Source organism: Neovison vison, chromosome 5 (assembly GCF_020171115.1).
Source record: "Neovison vison isolate M4711 chromosome 5, ASM_NN_V1, whole genome shotgun sequence".
In the NCBI taxonomy this organism is placed as follows: Eukaryota; Metazoa; Chordata; class Mammalia; order Carnivora; family Mustelidae; genus Neogale; species Neogale vison.
In genome coordinates, this window is record NC_058095.1 from 120602210 (window position 1) to 120621532 (window position 19323).

A 19323-nucleotide genomic window follows, 5' to 3' on the forward strand; every position below is an offset into this window, starting at 1 on the left:
CAGTTCACACGGATGTTAATAGTGTGAGATCCCTCAGCCAGCTGTTGTCTGGAAAATAGAGATGGCATGGCCCACCCCAGAGACAGCTGCCTTCACACCGATGTGACCTATGGCTGGCACCAGGCAGTGCAGGAGTCAGCTTGTTAATGCTAATGTCTCCGGTGAGATAGGGGTAAACAGCAGCTCTCTCAGTCCTGTGGATTGAAAGTGTCACAAAAATACTGTCAGGCTCAGTTGCTGATCATTAAAAATGAGTACAAATGAGAGGAATAATGGCTTGTTGATCCACCTGAGTCAAGTTTGACATCCTTGTAACACTATTTACAACTGTATCGATGTCTTTCAGGCATTCCTGAGAGAGATTTTTGACAAAGAAAATGATCATGAAACTTCTTGAGTTTCGGGGTAAAACTGGTCAAAAGCAAAACATACTATAAGCTCCAATAATGTTTATCTCATCATATACATTAAGTGATGTGCTCAGCTGCTATCCCATATATTGCATATATCACAGACTATCTATTACATAAAATTCTTTTGAACACTGACAGGACATTTTATAAATATTCAGGACAATGACATTGAAAGAGGCTTACTACTTTGTATATGAATAATATACAAATACATAATTTACCATAAGCGTGGTCCCATTTAAACGTGGATATTGAACACATAGTCATATAGCAATATAAGCACCGTTAAGAAAACATATATTTGGGGCACCTGGGTGGCTCAGTGGGTTAAACCTTCTGCCTTTGGCTTGGGCCATGATTCCAGGGTCCTGGGATCGAGCCCCACATTGAGCTCTCTGCTCAGCAGGAGCCTGCTTCCCCCCCCCCCCGCCTGCCTCTCTGCTTGCTTGTGATCTGTATTTGTCAAATAAATAAATCTTTAAAAAAAAGAAAATATACATTTATGAATCTAAAGAGCAGGTATCTTCTAATATTTCCAATCTGTTCCTAAAAGATTGTATGCAATATTTTTTAATCACGTAGTTTCTTAATTTACTGAGACTTTACTACTTAAATAAATTCTGCAATGATTCTTTTAGTAAAACCCAGAAAGATGTTTGTAGTATGAAAAACTACTCTTTATGTATGTTTTGCAACTTATAATTTTTATACTTACGATTTTTAAATGGTGTATTTAAGATAAGAAGTTTAAAGCAGGTACATGTTTTTGTTGTTGGCATTTTTTCCCACTCTTTCAGTGGGAGGTGATACTGAGAGGTATAACTTCAAGAGCAGCATGTTGATGCAAAGAGATTTGATCAAGAGTGCTGGCCCAGGATCCAACTCCCACTTTCCTACAGAGAATCTAATCCTGTTGACGGCCACATGTTGCTCCCTGTGGCATAAAAGGTTTATACCAACGTCCAGTTCGATAGCTGAGAATCTCTGCCACAAGCTGAGAAAACATTTACCGGAGGATGTTTAGGTGAACAGAAGTAATAGTCTTCTACTTAATTTAGGAATCAGGGCAAACTTCCATCTGTAAATCACATAAAATTTTAACATCACGGAGAGATGATCATTATTTAAAAAGCTCTTTTAGTAAAATAGATTGCTACCAATTCAGGGAGAACATTGGTGTAGTTATTCACTCAACAAACGTTTAGGTGTATTCGCTATGGTTTTGCCTCCCGAAAGTTGAGTGTGTGTACGGAACATGTATAGAGATAGAGATAGAGAATCTAATGATTATAAAGTAATATGGCAGATAGCTATAAAAAGGCAACCAAAATCATTGGAGGACTGTAGGAAGAGGTTATTGGAGAGAGAACAGTTAAGGTTTATCAAAGGCTTCTGAATGAGATAATTAGGGAAAGAGCATCCCACATAAAGGGGACAGCCAAACAGAAGCAGGAAGTGAAAATCAATCCATTAGGCAGAGACAACCACAAACTGCTCAGTGGTACCTGAGGGCCCAGTGTAAGGCATACCCGGGAAACAGAGTGACAGAAAGACAGGCAGAAGCTCCAACAAGGAGGGCTCACAGTCACTATTAACCTGCGTGCTGTCTTGTCTTCACCACCCTCTTGGGAGGTGAAGGCAGTGATTCCTGGAAGATAACGACAGTGGCGGTTCAGTGTGCAAGAAGAAAATGAATCAAATCTATGTAGAAGAAGTAGAATAATCAGAAATTGGTGATTGATGGTCTCACAGAGAGATGAGAGATTATAGTTCTGCCTTGAGCAACTGGATGGTGAACGGTGGATGGTGATGGTGGATGGTGGTGTCACCAACTGAGGGAAAGGATCCTTTTGTGGGGGGAACATGTTGCAACAAGTGTCTATGGAATGTTCCTATGGAGATGCCCAGTTAGTAATTGGATAGTTAAGTCTGAAGCTCAGGGCACACGCCCAAAGGAAGGACACAGACTTGGAAACCACTGGAAAATAATGATATCTGAAATCATGTTACTGTATAAGATTGCCCAAAGAATATAGAAAGTGAGATGAGTTATAGTTTAAGGACCCCACCCTGGGGTTCAATAATTTAAGAGTTTGACAAAACAAAGTAGCCAAGAAAGGAAACAGCAAGGAGTTGACCAGACGCAAGAGAAGCCATAACAAAACACTACTATGGGACCCACAAAAGTGAAAAATGTAGCAGACGAATCCAGTAAGATGAAGATGGAAAACAAAATTACTCTCCCACTCTGCCTCCTCTTACCTGAATACAAATCTACATCATTAAAAATGGAAAAAACTTAGAAACCTAAGCCCAGGAAAACATCTAGGAAAGGGCAAGGTCAACATACTCACAGATTACTTGGGAGTTGTCTGTTGCTAATTTTTAAGCAAGGGAAACCTTATCAGTTTATTTTGTTAATTTGTTTATTCTCTACCTTGTCCTCAAAGCACCACAAATTCTTTTGATAAAATTCCTGAATTCATTCTTTTCAATTAAGTTCGCAATAAATGTTAAGCAAAAGTCAGTTCACTGTTACATCTCACTGAAAAGTTATCAGGAGTGCAGATTATATCTACCGCAGTTAAGGGTGGAAACTTCTGCTTTGACATTAAGCTGAGAATGCTCCCTAGAGAGAAGCCTCACTCAATCAGTTGATCCTAATAGAAAAGTATAGCATTCTATAACACAGAGAAAAACAGTAGTCGTAAAGAAGGACACTGAGCTATAAAGCCACATATAGCAAGCCCACAGCAGACTCCTGAGCAGGGGAGAGTGGAAATACAATGGAAAGTTGACGTCTAGGCCTTGTACACAGGAGCACCCCAACAACCAGAGACACACCTAAGGAACACACCATTTCAGCTTTGTCGGCAGCAGTCACATTGTGGTAACAACTCAATCTCCCCAGGTATGTCTTGTGTGTCTTAGGGCAAATAATTGATGTTCCTAAATTCCACTTTCCTTATTTACTAAAATGGGATGAAATTATTAATTACCCCTTAAATTTGTCACAAAAAATCTAATGAGATACTATATGTAAAGCATTAGTCTAGTAGTTGTCCCCACCATGGAGTGATTTGTCCCCCAGGGGACATCTGGCAATGTCTGGAGACATTTTTGGTTGTCACAGCTGGGAGGGGGTGGCTGTTACTGGAATCTATTTGTAGAGGCCAGAGATGCTGCTAGACACTCTACAAGACACAGTATAGCACTCTACAACAATGAATTATCTGATCCAAAATGTCACCTACTCCAAGAATAAGAAATCCTGAGCTAGGAACCACACAAACACATTATAGTAGCTGGTGTTTCTGGAACCTTCATACCCTGCTAGACACTAAGTGCTTAACGTTTTTCTCATCTGACCCTCACCAAAATCTCATGCGATTGGCACTAGTATAATCCCCAGTCTACACATTAGGAAACCAACATGCAAAAAAGAAGTTAAGTAATGTACACAAGGTCACACAACTAGCAGAGGTAGAACCAGGATTCCATAAATGTTAACGATTCGTTTTTTTGTTTTGGAGTTTTTTTGTTTGTTTGTTTGTTTTTAGTTTTGGAGGTAGAATTTAGTGATGCGTCCATTGCATGTTAACACCCAGTGCTCATTCCATCAAGTGCCTTCCTTCATGCCCATCACCCAGTTACCACATCCCCCCACTCATCTCCCCTCCAGGCACCCACTGTTTGTTCCCTATATCTAAGAGTCTCTTCTGGTTTGCCTTCCTCTCTGTCTTTATCTTATTTTATTTTTCTTTCCCTTTTCCTATGTTCATCTGTTTTATTTCTTAAGTTCCACATATGGGTGAAATCGTATGGTGTTTGTCTTCTCTCACTTACTTCATTTAGCATAACACACTCAATGTTAACCATTATTATGTTTCATGGACAAGTGAAAAATTATTCAAATAGTATTCAGATATTTTCAAATATCCAACTCTTGGCATGACATAACCAAAAAAAATTTTTTTCTACTTTCATCCAATCATTGACATAAATCTAGACAAAACTGATATGTTGCATGCTTTGACTTCCAGACTCAAGGTTTTCTTTAAATGGACACAAAATGAAAATGGCATCATGGTTGAAAGAGAAGAAAATTTAGCATTTCTTAAGAACACTTAAAAAGACAATTGCCAGATATGCTTTTAGAGAAATCTGTTTAGTGTTAAAAATCGGTAAAACCTGACTTCAGGAACTGGCCTTGGGTCTTGTCTAATGCTGAAGTCAATGGCTTTTCCTGTAACGGTGTTAGGGTTTAAGTACTGCTTCGGGCCTCTGCAAAGCTCAAACACGGGATCAGAGAGATAAAAGTCACCTGACTATATCACTTTCACTTTATAGTCCAAAATTCTTAGCATCTGTGCATTTATCCAATTGTCAGGGAAGTGTCATTGATTGTTTTTTAACAATCTTTGCATCGATGTGTTTCAGAAGGTGGTTTTTCTCTTCTTTAAACCTCCCTTCAGGGACTGTGAAACATAAGCTGTTAACTGTGGATGTGTGTAGACCTTCAAAAAACCCTAGAAAGGCAACGAGATGCTTGAAATGTGAGCACACACACATGTGTTTTGATGAAATGTTTATGGAAATTTGGGGTTCCTGAATTTTTAAGGTAAGTATACAGCGAGTGAAGACAGTATAGTATATTACGGCATAGTGGCTTAAAGTGCAAGATCAGTATTCAAATCCTGACTATACCATTTACTAATGATGGGATCTTGACAAAGGGATGTGACTACTCTGAGTCTCAAATACCTTTCCTATTAAAAAAAAAAAAAAAAAAGCAGATTTGATTGACTACATAGGGTTCTCCAAAAATAAAATATTTCTTTTTATTTTACACTGTCATATTTCAAGCTCTGTTTTAGATAGTAAGGATACTGCAGTGAGCTACTCTCACATACCTTATAATTTAAAAAGTTAAAATGAAATATCATCTCAAGTAGCAGTAATTGTTCAAGTCGTTCTGGGGGCCTGAATGGCTCAGTCATTAAGTGTCCGCCTTCAGCTCAGGTCATGATCCCACGGTCCTGGGATCGAGTCCCAGACCAGGCTCCCTGCTCAGCGGGAAGCCTGCTTCTGCCTCTCTCACTCCTAACTGTGTTCCCTCACTCGCTGTGTCTCTCTCGGTCAAATAAATAAAATCTTAAAAAAATATACATATAGTTCTAGATAATCTGATAATAGTCCAACAAGAGCAGGAGCTGACAAGGCCTCAGAGGTGGTATCATTTCAGCAGAGACCTGAAAGAGGTAAGGCAGTGATCCACGTGAGTACGTGGAGAAGAGCTTTCCACGCAGAAGATAGAATAAATGCAAACATCCTCAGTCTGGAATACTTTGGCGATTTTGAGAAAAAGCAAGATCTGTGGGTGCCTGGGTGGCTCAGTGGGTTAAATCCTCTGCCTTCGGCTCAGGTCATGATCTCAGGGTCCTGGGATCGAGGCCCGCATTGGGTTCTCTGCTCAGCAGAGAGCAGAGAGCCCCTCTCTCTCTGCCTGCCTCTCTGCCTACTTGTGATCCCTGTCAAATAAATAAATAAAAATCTTTAAAAAAAAAAAAAGCAAGATCTGTAAGACTGGTGCTCAGTGACTTCTGAATTGAATTGAAAAGATAGCCAAGGAATAACTCTTAGAAACTTAGACGCCATAGTAGTGTTTTGAATTTTACTTTGTGATGAGAAGCCATTGAACATTTTTTATCTCTCTCTCATGATCCAATTTATGTTTTGAAAAAATAACTTTGGCTCTTCTGTGGAGAATAGACTCTAGAGAACCAGAAATAGATACAGGATGACCAAGTGAAGGTAACTGCAATAGTGCAGGCAAGAGGGAGTGGTAGCTTCAAATAGGAGATGGCATTCGGCAGCTGCTAAGAGTAGTTAGATTCATGGTACGTTTGAAGGTAGAGATACTGAATAGAACTTCTAATAGAGTTAGTATGAGTTGTGAAAAAGACAATGAGAATGATTCCAAAGTTCTGGACCTAAGCACTTAAGTGACTGGAGACTGAAGAAATAGGTACAAAGGAAGGAAACTATAAAGAACTATAAGAACTTGGTTAAGAGACACTCATTAGACGTCCATGTGGGAATATTCAGTTAGGCCACTGGATATGCAAGTATACCTTCAGGGAAAAGGTCAAGAATGTATCTTAAAATTTAGGCACTGGGGCACCTGGGTGGCTCAGTGGGTTAAGCCGCTGCCTTCGGCTCAGGTATGATCTCAGGGTCCTGGGATCGAGCCCCGCATCAGGCTCTCTGCTCAGCGGGGAGCCTGCTTCCCCCTCTCTCTCTGCCTGCCTCTCTGCCTAATTGTGATCTCTCTCTCTCTCTCTGTGTCAAATAAATTAATAAATAAAATCTTTAAAAAAAAAATTTAGGTACTGTGAGGGTATAAATATAGTGAAGCTATCGGGACTGAGTGAGATCCCAATAGGAATGTGCTAAAATAGATCTAGCACAGATCCTGGCTCTGGCCTCTAGGGATTTCTAATATTCAGAGGTCAAGAAGATGAAAATCATGAGAAGGTAGTGTCATAGAGCCAAGAAAATAAAGTGGTGCACAAAACGGAATCATCTCCTGTTCATGTGCTGCAGAAGGGTTGAGTGAGAGAGTAGAATTGACCATTGACATTGTCAACACAGAGGACATGAGTGGCCTTGAGAAGAAAAGATTCAGTGGATTGATGGATAAAACACCGAATTTCATGGAGTGAGTGCAAGAGAGAATGAGAGGAGTATAAGTGGGAAGGGAAAAAATGATAAACATTTTTTGTGATATTAAATAATAAAATACATGTGAGGCATTTAGCCCAATGCTTGACACATTACAAATGTCAATAGTTATCATCATTATTTATCTTATTATGTAGTCATCCCCTATCATTTGAATATTAACTGTATATATAGCCAGACCAAGAGAAATGATTATCTATATGTGTATATATTCATACATGGATATTTTATTAGTAAAAGTTGTTAACATATACATACATATTCATATATATGAACGGATATATATATATTGGGTGGTATATCTAGATATATAAATGATACTTTTACCATCAAAATATTCATGTGTAGGGGCACCTGGGTGGCTCAGTGGGTTAAGCCGTTGCCTTCGGCTCAGGTCATGATCTCAGGGTCCTCGGATCGAGTCCCGCATCGGGCTCTCTGCTCAGCAGGGGGCCTGCTTCCCTCTCTCTCTCTCTCTCTGCCTGCCTCTCCACCTACTTGTGATTTCTCTCTGTCAAATAAATAAATAAAATCTTTAAAAAAAAATTCATGTATAATTATCTCATTTGTTCTTGACAGTATTTTGTGGTGGAAAAAGTATAGTCATTTGAGTTTTTCCCTCTTCTATAGCTGACAAGGCTTAAGCTCCCAAGTCATATATAAAGCCAGAAATGAAACCAAGATCTAATGATACCTGACTCTTTCCACTTTTTAGCAACAAATAGAAGTTCAGTTATCCCCTCAAAGAGAAAATCGAGCCATATCAATGAGAATTTGAAATGCAAATATCTGACCTGAATAATGAACACCCAAATTTTTTTTTAATTTATTATTTACACATACACTGTTAACCATCTCACACAATTTGTTCCTTGTAAACATAGTCAGATTCCCCCATCAAGTGAGAAAATGTTCTGTTAGAGTGAGATTAAAATCTTTTTGGTCTAGAAATTATGTAAAAAAAAGAGAGAGAAGAAAAGAAAAGGAGCAAATATGTCTTTGAGCATACATTTAATCAATCAAGAAAGTTTATCTTATGCAATTACCCATGCTGAGCACTGGGTTAGGTACTGGGGATACAGGAGGAACTAGAACAAACATTCCTGCTCCCTTGACGTCTATAGTCTAGTGAGAGATAGATATTAATCAAATTTGTGATATTAATTTGTTAAATTACAGTAAATATATGGAGGAAAGGAGGAAGGAACCATGGCAGAGAAAAACAGGAACAACATAAGTGTTGTTATATGAAATGACATAACAAATGCATGTCATTTGTATGAAAGACATGAGGAAACGCCTGGATCCTTCCAACAAGCCAGGTATGATCACTTCAACAACCTTTTGAGACATGTATTCAACAAGGCAGTTTGGTAATAGATACGAAAGGAAAATTGGGTGGATTTTCTTTTAAGGAATCCATGTTTCTTATTTCTAAATTAATGAAAACAAGGAGCAGTGTATTTACATGTCCTTTTAAGAGACTACCTCAGCCAAGGTGAAACATTAAAAGAAAGAAGTATTAAATAATTCTGAAATGCATTCAGCATTCTGAATGCTGCTCCCAAGACTCCAAGTTATCAATAAGGAGCCCAACCTATTCCTTCTACATGGCAAAGTTTCCCATCCCAAGAAATTAAGTTTTCTTTGGAGCTGCAACCAATCCAAGTCCTTGATAATTTCTGAGACACATGCATTTTCCCATCAATGAGAAAATGGCTAAGATGAATTGTGTGTCAATCTTCAAATCAGCTACTTCACATTGTTAGTCAACATACCCCAGCTTCTTCTTCATCCAGTCCTCTAACCTCAAAACTACTTGGTATTTGTTTTCGCCAACCCATGTCCTACGGTTCCCTCTCCCTCCCAAATCTTTCAACTCTTTTCTCTGGAACACCGATCGGATTAGCCATTACATCTTCAAACTCTTCCTGAAAAATCTATATTCTACTTTGGTTAGAACTCAAAGGTCTGAAGTAAGGTCTGTGAACTATGCTTCATGGGCTCAGTAACATGCTTAAAAAGATTAAGTTTTTAAGTTTTCTTCCTGTTATTTTGAAATATGATTTTGTGGGGGAAAAAAGTTGCCATATTATGAGTATTGTTGTACTAAAAAAGGTCTAGGTTTCTTCATGTGTATAATCAAGGAGCATAAGATCATCATTAAAACCATATTACAATGTCTAGAATTGTTTCCTATTGACAAAAATTAAATAAATGTCTCTGCCTCATGATTAAAAAGATCTATCATTGCTTACTGTAAGCATAAAGTTACAGAAAACTTCAAAGGAAATAAATTATAAAAACACTTCCATATCCTTTGGTTTTACTTTTATCTTTGAAGTGGGACACAGAAGGCACAATATTTTTTGTGCTGAAAAGTTTGTATGAAAGGAAGCATGAATGTTTCAAATATAAATGTTTACCTTGAATTTGTGGACTGTTTTTGGGTTTTGGTTTTGGGGTCTTTTAATGAAAACACTGCATTGGAATAACTAAAACATTATAAAAATTTGCGAAGGCAGGAACCAAGATTCATCTTTGACTTTCAGTATCTTTCACTCTTGACCCCACATTTATTAGCTCTCTGACTCATGGAATGATCTGGTTATTGCTGGATTTTGACTGGCACACTCGTTGTTGTTGTAGTTGTTTAAAGATTTTATTTATTTATTTGACAGAGAAAGAGCACTCACGAGGGGGAGGAGGGACAGAGGGAGAAGCAGACTCTCCACTTCGTGGGGGGCCCAACATGGGGCTTGATCCCAGGACCCCAGGATTATAACCTGAGTTTAAGGCAGACATGTAACTGACTGAGCCATCCAGGTACGCCTGGGCCACACTTTTTGTATGTGATGATATGAACGATGAGCAGTTTTTCTGGGATCTGAAAAGAAGTAAAGAAGATAACTATGTGGCCATTACAAAGAACTTCTGCCATTACAAGACGTATGGAAAAAGTGATGTGGCTTTCATGTACAGAGTCAGAGTTTCATCTGGAAATATGTATATAATGTGGGGTGATGTAGAGAGCTTCATGATCCTGGGCAAGGTGGGAAGATTGTATTTCACCCTGGGGCAGTACCTTAGCTTTTTGTTTTATTTCTGTTTTTATTTTTAAGACTAGGCTATGTTCATTTGTCACCTGTTCAGCCAGAGAAAGGAGTGTCTCCTTTGTTTTCCTTGGGATTGAGATCCACGGGTAGTTGAGGCTCAGGAAAGGGAGGAGGTGGGAGAAAAAGGCTCTGCTCTCAAAGAACATGTCGCAGACTGCATTGACCTGTGGGATGACTGGAGCCAAGAGAAGAATTCAGGAAGAAACTCTTTATGACAGATAATGACAAATGAACTGACTTCCAAGTTTTCTTTTTCTCCTCTGTAATCCTCTTACGAAAGCCTCACATATTTAGTAAAACATGTTAGTATAGCCTTGGAGAAGGAAATAAATAGGCTCTATTTATGCTTGAGGCAGAACAGCATGGGGAGAGGACAGCGGCTTGCAGAGCTGTGATGGAAAGCCCAGAAGGGTTAGTGAGAAGCCTCAAGCAGGAGTAAGGAATGAACAGTGAAGGGCAACAACTAGAAAAAACAGAAACCCTCCTTTTTGTCGAGATCCTCAGACAAAAATTTGTACTTTAAACAGATGAAACATGTGTTCAACAAATTTATATTGTCTGTAACACCATTCTAGGTGCCGAGGATAACAGGCATGAACAAAACTACCATGGCTCGGGCTTTGTGGACCACAGGTCCCTGTGGAAGAAACAGACAATAAGCCAACAAGCATAAATGCCGTCATGCGGTGATAAGAGCCACGGAGAAAATAGAGCATGGTGTAAGGGGTAGCATCTGCTGGGGGAGGGCTCCATGCCATTTTATAAAAGGAGATTAGGCGGACCTCTCTACGAAAATGACATTTGATAGAGATCTGAAGGAAATTGGGAGTGAGCTATACAGATGTCTGCAAGAAGAATGTTCTAGGCAAAGGGAACAAGTGGAAAAGACTTGAGACTGGAGTGTGCCTGATATTTTTGATAGCTAAGTAAAGAAAGAAGCTCCATATGTCCATGTGACTCACTGCTATCTCCATCAGTATATATTGGCACCGACTCTTGTTTTCCACTGAGAAAGTCATTAACTTCATCAGAAACCCGAACACGATTGGCCAGCTTATCCCAAAGTTTCATCAAGAAATGGAAGCAGAATGTGCAATTCTTTACTTGCATACCAGAGTTTTCTGATTTTCCACAGGGCAAATCTTACAGCGTCTGATTAATCTCCATGCAGATATCTCTCTCTCTCTCTCTCTCTTTTGTGACAGAGAAAAGGAAAGATAATTCCAAGAACGGTTTTTCAGAACAGAGTCCATTACTGACTTGCCTTATTTGGAAGCCATGTTTAGAGACATGTGTGTGGCATATATTTTGTTCCAGGTCTTTCCTCATTGCCGGGGAATCTATTGCAAGAATATGTGCATTCAGAGAAGACTGGGGAGAGAGGACCATAATTATGTCATGGTAATGAAGTGTTTCTACAGCCTGGAATGAAGAATGGCAAAGCTTTAATGTCTCTGTAAGTAGAAAGCAGCAGATATACCTGGAAATTAAAAAAAAATAAAACAAAAAAGTTTTTGAAGTTACTTCTACTCAGGTGATTTTGAAATCAAAACATGAATTCATTATAATTTTCTCGCTGATACTGGCAACATTCATGTCATCATCCTTCTCAAAGGTATCTTTGGTTTGAGGACAAAGAAAATGATGTTACATGAATTCAGCTACTCAACACGGAAGGTTGGATGGTCTCTGGAATTCCCCATGTAAGCCTACCCTCATCTGATAAACAGAACTATGAGAGGGTTGGTTCCACTTCCTGCCTCAAACCTTTTAAAGTCAGAGTGTTCCATATTTCTTAGTATCAAAATAAAGATAAATGTCCAATAAATCCATGGACAAGGGTATTTCTGTATCAAAGTCCTGCAACATTTCTCTCTCTCTCTCCCTTCCCTTCCTATCTTCCTCCATTCCTTCCACTCTCTTCTTTTTTGTGAATAAACCTGAGGTTTCCATTAACATTTGCTTTAAAGCACATAAAAATTTACTTTTAAAAATTTTCACAGTTTGGAATTATGTTCATTTTTTAGGAAATGACCATTTGTTGTTAGTATGATAAAGCAAGATTAAAAGATGCAGTTATTTGCAGAGATTGATTTTACATTCTGTCTCTGAAAAGAAATCAATTTTCCATCCAATAAAACACATCGTATGCAACTTTTGTGTATATATGCGTTTACATGCAGTTTCCTGGGAACAAGTCTGAGGCTTCCATCAAATTCTCAAGTGCTTTTCAAAGGAATAAAAAAAAAAAAAAAAAAGTCAAGGCCTACTTACTGCCTGAAAGTGAATCCTAGCTCTGTTCTGAGAATAGTTCTTCTGTTTATTCCAGGAAAGTCTGTTAATTTCCTCAAACTTCACAAGCCTCAGCATTGGGATATGGTCCCCACTGACACTTCCAAACCATTTCTCACCCATCATCCCACAGCATGTTTACCCTTCTGGCATCACTGCCCTCCACCAACTTTCTTTTTATTGCCCCTCATTAACTATAAACTTTAGAACCTAATTCACAGTCTTCCTCTCCATTCCAAGTTCTGTTAACATTCCCAGAGAGCTGAGCCTACAGATGAACAATATGTCCAAAAGCTGGTCTCAAACCTCTCTTTATTTCCATAATTTCAGTGGTCTTCCCTCCCATTCTATTTCTGCTGCCACATCTCATGGATGGGCCCTATTCCTTTGTCAGCTCTTGAAATGTTCATGTCCAATTTCCTAAATGTCAGTGTCATCATTTAACAAGCACAACTCCTACCTTCCAGTTCTCTGACTCAGCTACTTATGTAATACCTGTAGCTGTGAAGTAGCCCAACAATTAGAGCAAGTGCTTTGGAGTCAGATGCCCTATGCTGAGTAGTAATTCTGCCACGTTCGAGATGTATGAACTTGAGCAAATTTCTTAAACTAAGCCTTTGTTTTTGTTTTGTTTTGTTTTGTTTTTAATGAAAATAACAGTTGTTGCTGAATAAATAATGTACCCCATAACAGTTAGCATGATGCTACTGAGAAAGCATGCAACAAATCAGTCTTTTTTACGATTATTTGACCTTACCAAGACCTCTAATTACTTGCTCTTCTCACTTCTTCTATATTTGCCTATATCTAAATGCACTTTCCTCCCCCTCTGTCTTCACTGGTGTGGTCTTTCACTGTGGTCACCCTGATGCCAACATCTTCAGTTCTTTACCCCCACTGTGCTTCTACTGCATTCTCCCTGCAAAACCCCAGCCCTAGATCACCACACACACCAGAAAAGTATGACTTGGTTTGCCGTCCTTAGGATAGCATAAGTGGATAGCATTGTGAATGAATGAATGAATGTTACCATATATTCAAGGCCTTGATGGGATCCTCAGAGCTACCTCAAAGTTTTATTTCCTAGGGTCCCAGTCATTTCTCTCTTTTTTCTCAAAGCAGTTCTTTCAAACCCTCTATTATAATCAAATTCCAAGCCCTACCTCCTCCTTTCTCAAGCATTGCCATTTATGTATTTTCCTCTCACTCCTCTGTCCTACTCTACTGGACCTTCTCCATCAGCACTGAGTCATGCATGAGTCTCTCTCCTGCCCAAATGAAAACAAAACTAGAACTCAAAGTTAAATGCATCTTTCCTCTTCATTTCCTCTCCAGTTACTGTCCTAGTTCTCCTCCTCTCCCATTAAAAGTTCTTGAAAGTGTTGTCTAGACTCAGTCTATATTTTGTCACCTCTCATTTACTCTTATATGATAAGATATGATATTATATGATATGATATTCAGCCTCACCAGACAATTCAAACTGCTCTTGCCAACATTACTTGTTACAACAGGAGCTTGGCATTTTGGCAGCAATTGATGTTTTGACCTCCAGATATTTTTCTGGAATGCTTTCTTCCTTGAGTTTTTTTTTTTAATAGCAGTTTTATTAAGATGTAATTCACATACCATAAAGTTCACCCTTTTGAAGAGTCAATTCAATGGTTTTTAGTAGATCCCCAAAGTTTTGCATCATTCATCACTATCTAATTTCAGAATATTTTATCACTTTCCCCTAATCTCCCAAAAGAAACCGTATGACCATAGCAGTCACTCACTGTTTTCTCCTCCCTTGGGAAACATTCTGTTTTCTGTCTCCGTGGAGTTGCTGATTCTGTTCATTTCATATAAATGGAATCACACAGTATGTGGTCTTTTGTGTTTGACTTGTTTCACTTAGTATATTTTGAAGGTTGATGCTGTTGGAGCGTGTATCAGAACTTTACGGCTGAATAATATTCCATTGCATGAATATATCACATAATGTTTATCCATTAAAGTATTGATGTGCATTGGAGCTGTTTCCACTTTTTGGCTATCATGAACGATACTGCTATAGACATGGATGTACAGGTTTTTATCTTTAAGAACTGTAAACAAATATCCATCCGTAGGAGTCTGGCAAGAAATGTCATGGTAGACTCAGAGGGTGAAACACTTTCTGTTAATTAAAAGAATCTCTAGGTGATACTCTTGGGGGTTGTTTCTATTTCTTTCCTATACTCCTCATTTCTCAATTTTTTCAAAGAACATGCCTATGTATATGAGAAAAAAAAATAATGGGGACATTTTCACTTTTGGAAAAATTTTATGTTTACGTTATGATCAAATAAAATCAGATCAAAATCAGATAAAACCAAGATCAAATTAGTAACTCCCCATGTTGTCGTAAAGAATAATATCTTGAATCAGAATCCTTTCTGGGCGAGTTAATGGACAGGTGCCTCTCCACTGACAGCCTCCTTTTGTGCAAGCTGTTTTGGTCATTGCTATGGCCTTTCTGGTGGAGGGAAGGTGAAACAAAATGTTGTCAGGGAATGGAGGAACTCAAATATCTTGTAAACAGCATTTATTTGCCTTGCCTGCAGGTTGAAAGTACAAGAGAGCCCTAAACAAAGGAGAGTCGTAAAAGCAGACCTCAGGGAATTAGGAGAAATCATCAATAATCTCTATTTACTCCTGCTTCCTTTGTGCCCTTCTTCAGCACATGTGTTATAACAAAAGGGAAAGCAATTTGGTATCAACTAATGCCTGTACTGGTTAAAACACCAAAACTTGTCCCATACCTAGCATGCACCAGGAGCCAAAGCAGGAGTTTAAGATAACAGAAAATACCATTATGATTTCATGGACTCTCTCATCTGAACCCTTCACGAGTTTCCAGGTAGGGAAATTGAGGCTCTGAACAATTACCTCCTTGCTCAGGTCACCAAAATTCGTTAGTCGCAAGCTGGGTTTCTTTTTTTTTTTTTTTACTTTTTTTTTTTCCCAATTTATTTATTTTCAGAAAAACAGTATTCATTATTTTTTCACCACATCCAGTGCTCCATGCAAGCTGTGCCCTCTATAATACCCACTACCTGGTACCCCAACCTCCCACCCCCCACCCCCCGCCACTTCAAACCCCTCAGACTGTTTTTCAGAGTCCATAGTCTCTCATGGTTCACCTCCCCTTCCAATTTACACCAAGCTGGGTTTCTTAGCCAGTTCTCTATTCACCTTGTTTTTTGTTTTTTTTTTTTTTTTTAAGCAGCAGTTTTATTTATTTATTTAAATTTATTGTATGTATTGTGGCAAGAACACAACACCAGATTTGCTCTCTTAACAAACTGGGAGTGTACAATGCATTATCGTTGACTACAGGTACAATGTTGTAGAGTAGAAATCTAGACCTTATTCATCTTGCTTAACACAAACCTTATACCCCTTGATCAGTAACTCCCCATTTTTTCCTCCTCCCCCTCTCGCCCAGAGGTGAGGTGAGAGAATAACAAAGAAGGAGACTTTCAAAGAGGCAAGTAGCTTGGAAGGCTTGAAGCCCCACCAATCACTTCTTTATAAAAGCAAATTTGGAGGTAAACACTCTTCTTGAAGCAAATTTATTGGGTAAGGTGGTATCTGGGGCGGGGGCACACCCACTGTGCTGAGAGAGAGAAAACCACCTTCTCTTCCGTGGATTTGGGAAAGACCAAAGACCTAGCCAGAGGGGTCAGCAAGCTGTTTGGGTGGTTCTGGGAAAAGCCTTTTACCCCAAACAGCTACTCCCACCATTCTGCAACCCTAATCATTAAGGGTAACTGGAAGAAATAAAGTGACATACCTGACCGAATAAAACACAAATGGCCTGCATGGATTAAAGGAGGCCAACTAAGTAAAGCAAGACTAGGAAGACATATATTTTTGTGGCTACCTTTCATTCCATCCAGGATCCGACATTTTCATGCTCTCTCTCCCTTCTCGCTATCAGCTCAAAGGCTGCTCTGAAATCAATCATTTACAGCTTAGTGGGAATGTGTTTCAGAGCCAAGGCAGACCTGGCTAAAGTCGCTCAGGACTCATCCCCAGAAGTTCCTGAGCTAGAGAAGTACATGCAGCTCAAGTATTTAATACGCACATGCAGTGGAACTGCTTTTTGCTATTTTCCCTATTTTTAATATTTTTATGACAAGGTTATGGTTTTTTGCTACAAAGGGTCAATTGCATTTCTGTGAACTACATGACAAGATAATGATTATTTTTTATATTGTGCAATGGGGGGGTGACTCAAATTTCCAAATTATAGATATTCATACTTATAAAAAACAATCTCTTTCTAAATTTTGCATCAAAGGTGGTTAAACACCACAATACTACTCTTGAAGAAACATATTTGCCTTTGGAGCAGGGGTCTGAGTATTATCGCTGAAAGTAATGAAAAACCACAGAGGTCATGAGGAAGAGTGACAAAATAAAAGTGACACTTACAGAAAATCAATTTGCTAGCAGTGTGGAGAATGAACTAGAAAAAAAATAGAGGTAGAGCAAGCAAATCAGAAAGCCCCTGTTGTATATAAGTCATGATACTGCAAAATTTACACATCTAACCTCACTTTCTATCATGACAATAATCTGCTGTAGATATTTTGATATTCATCTTACAGATGAGAGAGCTGAGGCTCAGGGAAATAAAATAGCTCTTTCAGTATCAATGTTGCTATTAAATATCAGTGCTAATTTGGGGAAAGAGAGAGTATAGAATAAATTTATGACATCCTAGGACCTAAGGTCAGTTACTTTGATGATCCTCTCCCTTGAACAGTTTGGCTGATCACTGGAAACACCTGAAAAGTCTTTAGAACACAGAGTCCAGCATCACACATCAGAAGAATTCTGATTATCGGTCAGGTGTGGGAAACTCTGCTGTCATCCAGATGATCTTCTGGTTACTGAAAAAGAAACTAAGTCCAAGGGATAATTAATTCAGCATTTGATCTATTAAATTCAAGATTAGTGAAAGGACACCTACTAGGATCTCTGCATGATGCAGCTGGAGAAAGGAGACCACACCTGGGAAGAACTGTTAGAAGTAGAGAAATAAATTTTGGATTTATTTGCACAGAGATGGTAGTTGTGGTCATGAAGTGTGTTCCAGGAAGAAATAGAGGGAGGAAGGAATAGAGGCTGAGGGCAGATACCTACAGAGGTGGAACGGGAGGAAGAAGGATCAGGTAGACGTAACAGACTATTTAGAAAGAAGCAGAACCAGGAAGATATATTGCAGTTCTGTAATCATCAGAAGTAATATGCACCAAGAAAAAAAATTGGATTTAATAATCGAGAAGTTGCTAGTAAATCCTGAGAGTATTTTCTGGGATACAAAGCAGTTAATAGGAGTTGATGAAGTCAGTAAGAAAACGAAGGAATCTAGAGCTCAGAGAAGTTTGGCTATGAAAGAAAGGGAAAAAAAGGTGGTAGCACCTGGATCAATAAGGGCAATGAAAGGTGTTTTAAATGTTACTGTCTTCGGAGTATTTTTTTAACACTAAGTAAGTGGGGAAGCATAATAATTTATTTAACTATAAAGCAATTTACCCAAACCCAGAAATGTTCACCAAATTTAAGATTCATGGATAGTTTTTGTGTGATTCAGAGAAGTATACATTGGCAGGAGAAAGTTCAGGGTATATGTCCCAAATATAAAAGACTAGGACACTTTCTGGAACTTCTGATCAGGGCCCTATTCCCTGGATGCCACCCCAATAATGGAGCCATCTTGGAATAAAAGAGCCCATACTCTTCTTGCTATAACAGCTAAGCCAAGACTTTGGCCCCATGTTGGGCTTGGAGCCAGCTTGTCCAAGGTACTCAGGACACATGTACCCTCATACAGCCTTCTCATTTACATGTGATCAGCTGGGATGAGAGAAGATCTGAAATTCAAGTGTGCTGTTTGTTTTGCTGATGGCAATGGAAGGCTGGACAGAGTAGGACTTGGCCCCAGGGCCATGTGCTTTAGTCTAGCCTGCCAGAATCCCTTAAGTTAAGGTCTGGCCCAAGTCAAGTTGGCAATATGTTACTTTTCCCCCTTTTCATAACTTCTTATTGCATATGTTACTTTTCCCCCTTTTCATAACTTTTTAGTGCATATGTTACTTTTTCCCCCTTTTCATAACTTTTTATTGCATATCTTTCTCATTGAGAAAGTTGACCTTGGTGTGGAATAGGATATTTCTGGATCCCCTGGCTATCTGGCCACCCCAACATCCAAGGTCAGATTTCGATAGGGGAAAGTAGCCTGCAATGTCTAGAGAAAGAAGGACAAACCAAGTCAAACACCATAGGGGAAACTAAGATTTGAATAGCATAAAGGCCATATAACAGCATCAACCCCTGCCTCAATTTTAGCAGATGGTCTCTCCTCTCACTTAACAAAGCAAATAGAAAGCACCACAGGGCAATGTCATCACTTCCACTGTCAGACTCTTAAAACTGCCCACACTACACCCATTTTTTCCTCCCCTTTTCCCTCATCTTATTATACAGGAGGGTCCTTTTCCCTATCTTAGGTCAATCATTTTACCCGCACTTTGGATTCTATCCTTCTATCCCTCCTGCCTTCTTAGGAATATTTTCTTTCTTCTACCATACCCTGTTGATTATCCCCTCTCTTCCTTGTATCTTCATTTTGCCCTCTCAACTGGATCCTTTTTATTTTTATTTATTTATTTATTCACATTTTTATTTATTTATTTATTTATTATTCTGTTTTATTTATTTAT